Source organism: Anas acuta, chromosome 1 (genome assembly GCF_963932015.1).
Source record: "Anas acuta chromosome 1, bAnaAcu1.1, whole genome shotgun sequence".
Taxonomy (NCBI): domain Eukaryota; kingdom Metazoa; phylum Chordata; class Aves; order Anseriformes; family Anatidae; genus Anas; species Anas acuta.
Window position 1 is genome coordinate 76823916 of NC_088979.1, and position 4055 is coordinate 76827970.

Here is a 4055-nt window from a genome sequence, read left to right on the forward strand (position 1 = left end):
ACAAGAAATTTAATTTTGTTTGACTGAGTTATTTAAGCAAGTTAAGTTTGACAACTTATTTAAGCAACATCTGAAGATACTTTGGTCTATACTGTTGTTTTTTGTTTGTTTGTTTGTTTTTATTAATTATTTTCATTTATTCATTTGCTAGTTTTTAGCTACTTTTCCCTTTGCTTTATTTTTATTTAGTTATTTATTTATTTATTAAATTCAAAATGTTGTGCTTTGCAAAGTTTGTGGAAGAAGAATCTCATTTAAAACTGCATTATTCATCCTGAATGTGCTTATTTGTACTTGGCAAGTTAAACATGAATATGTCAAGTGTCATTTTCTTTGCATAGTAATTTACACCATTTATATTAGTTATGTCCATAGGACCTTTGGATTGAAAGGTGCCTTCTTCTCACTGAGTCTACTTGTGTGTTTTCAATGCAAACAGGCACCATCTTAAAACCACCTGCTTTTTTTTTTATACTGTCTTGGTAGAAGGGTGTTCCAGAACATCACTGATGTAAGGTTTAGGGACTTGTTTTTAATTGCTAACTAGAGCCTAAAATAAAAGACTAGTTCAAACACTGTATTTCTGATTTAATTAGTTCTCTTACTGATGCTTGCACATCAAATTCTAGATGGGATCTTACCCATCTTTATATAGGGGCATTATTAATACTCTAGCTATAGAAAATTTGTCTTACACATCACAAGACCTCATTTACCTTTCACGCCTGAAGGTGGCTTAGAGTCATTCTGTAAATTACTGGTATGCTCAGTTCTTTCTCCTCAGTCAATTAAAACTAAAGTTATGGTGGACCTTTTTGCTGTTACTCCTCAGGGTAGAATTCATCTTGCTTGACTTTAGTTGTCTAAATGCTGAGTATCAGGTATAAATCTCCTGAACACTCTCTACAATCAATGCAGCAAGAGAAAGAAGCACCTCTAGAGGTGCATTCAGAGAATTCAAAGATGGCTGGGATAAATCACCTCCTGGATGTGGCGGTTTTTCCTTTCTTTTTTTTCTTCTATTGTTGACAATACAGCAAACCTAGACAACCAGCTTGGTCTCAGTGATTAATATTGGAAGGGGGGAGAGAGGGGTGGAATTTTTTGCCATTTGTCTTCACAATGTATTCTTTTGAATTTTAATTCACATCTATTAGTATTTTTCAAGGTTGTCTACTCTTCACTTTTGTTTCTGACACCTGATTGTCTCTGAATTGATGATGCCTCTCATCTCCGAGTCAACAAAGGCACTAGGCACATTGCTTCTGCAAAAGAAATGCATTCAAATGAAGAAATGTGTGGCTATTTCCTGTAGCTGTTTGAGGCTGTTATTTGAGGCTGCTGTGTTGTTCGAGGCCATATATCCCGGCTTTTCAGGCTTTTTTCTTGGCTAATTGTTTGTCTTATTCATGCTTGCATTTCATAATATTGATTAGTTTTGCCTACAAAGTTTTGATATACTGAAAATTTATAGAAAAGTTTTGTCAAAGTTACTGCCACTACAGAAACTTTTGTGCTCACTTCCCACATTTTTCATGCTGAGTAATCCTGCACTCATTCTGCTGATTTAGGACTAAAGGCCTTCATAGGTGCTTAAAAACAAAGTTACAGCTCAGTTTAGCCCTGAAAAGTAAGCAACAGTTCCAGAACTCATAGTAATACAAAAGGTTTTCTTTCAGTTGCTAAGGCTGAATATCACTTGCTCAAATGCATTTGAGGTTCTTGAATCTTGCACATTTATTTTACTGGATAATTAGTGGAATATGATTAGTGAAAGAGAAAAAAAAAATGGGACTCATTTAAACAACAGGAAATGTTTCCATTAGGAATGTTCAAATGTGAGCTAGTCATGCTAGGCTCCCTTCAAACTAGAGAGAATTAGGCACTACTAGATGCTACTCACATCACTTGAAAGTAGACATCAGAAACAGTTAAATGGATTCACATCTCGGAAGTGCCCATTTCTCTCTGAAGAATTATTAAGGGAGACAGAGATAACCTGCTGAAAAGTTCATGCTTGACTTGTATATGTTTAAATTTTATATTCATAATGCTAGCAAATGAAAAAAAAACCAAAACAAAACAAAAAAACAACAACAACAAAAAAAAACTCAGTTGGAAAACTGTGAGGACATTGAAATTTATTGATTCTGAAGGTCTATGAAGTTTTTATTTTTTTTTCCTTTAACATCAAGCATTATTTTCTGGTCATTTTCCCTCCCTACTATTATGTCATGGGATCACATTAGCCCTTCTGAAAAAAATAATCAAGCCAGAAGGGGACAGCACAATTAGGTAACTTTGATAGTATTGATGACTTTGTACTGATTTTATTTTGTCTCCATGATGCCTGTGCTCATTCAAGTTGTAATGTCCCTTCCTCCTTCGTCTCTCTCAGTGAGTCCCAGCACTGTTTGCCAGAGCAACTTGAACACATACAATACATTGCCTCCCTATACGCTGCCTGCCATCAGCTCTGGAGATAAAAAGGTGGTAGCCTCAAAGGGAAAGTTTGAATCTCAACATTTTATTTAACACCAAACTTAAAGGGAATCATTAATAGCATTTCATGATTGTTTACAGTTTTGCAATAGGTATTCCTGAGTCCTCATTAGTATTTGTCTAGAAATCACATAAATTGTATTTTGCAAAACAGAGTGGGCAGTATTCCCAACCACATCTTTTCTCATCTTTCTAGAGTCTGGATCAAGTAAATTCAGGCCAATATTAGTAAAAAATAATAATATATCAGTAATAATAAAAAAAAATAGTGGAAAAAATGCAGATGAAGAATGCAAAACATTATTTCATGAATAATATCATGGTTTTAAATGAGAAGTTAAAAGGGTATTTCCCTTTTCTCAGGCAAATGCCATCTTTTTTCTTAGAGCTGATAGTTTGGCAGAGGTATGCTAACCCGTCACGTAATTCTTACATTCTGATGCAAGTGCTCAGGTTTTGTACAAACGATTCTCCCAGTTTCACATGGGACATTTTATGAGTTTGTAACAGCTGTTTGTTTACATTTATTCTTCAGGATGCACATCATGTTCCATGAAACTACTCACTTTGCATATTCACAGCTTCTGTTAAATCTCTTTTTCAGTTCAAAATGGCAAAGCATGGTATTTACCTGAAGGTTACATTTTTTTAAAACCCTGAATTTGTTGACAGAGAGCAAAGTGCATTTTGATGGTTTTAAAATATTCTGCCAGCACTTCAGAAAAGAACTACATCAAAAGCAACCCAGACACATTCATTCTTTACTTTGAATGTGCATCATCAGTGATGTCAGTGGGACTCTAGTAAAACAGTTGTTAATTAACTTATGTCCCTTCTTTGGTACTGCAGAATAAAAGCACAAAGTATTGTAGGAGCAGCCTGAAGTGCAAACATTAGTTTGTTTGCTTCCTTATTAATAATTTATCTAGAAATGTTAAAGAGATTTTAAAGCTATCAAATACTTCCTACCTGAGACATCATTTCTAGGACTAGACCCTATCAAACTTGCTCCATGTGGAGCATTATGATACATGAATTATTGTATAAACTTGCTTCTGCAGTTTTTGACCTAGCACAAGTTCAGTTCTGTCTGGCAGTTGAGAGCAACTATGTCCTTTTGAATTATACCCTTGCAAACAAAAAGACAGAGATTGCAAACCTAAAATAATTATAATTTTTTAAAGTTGTTTGCATGCTGTCCTGTAAGTACATAATCAGGACATAATGGTGGTTCATGTATGAAGATCAGAATATAACAGACTTGAAAAAAATCCATGTATTCTTTTCAAATTTTGAAGAAACATGAATAAACACTGGAAAATAGACATAATTTCAACATCCTTCATTTTTTAAGGCCCAGCCCTTTGCTTGTGGTTAATTGTCTCTTTAATTTAAAACTATGGTCAACACTTGCCTGTTTAGATGTCCCTGTTGGCTGCTTTCCGTAGGCAAAAAGTGAGGACTAGTCAGTGCTGACTCTGGAAAGTCAGGGAAAAAACAGATGGTTTTTGAACTTCTAATGTACTTCAAGGGGAAAGATATAGAGAATGCTG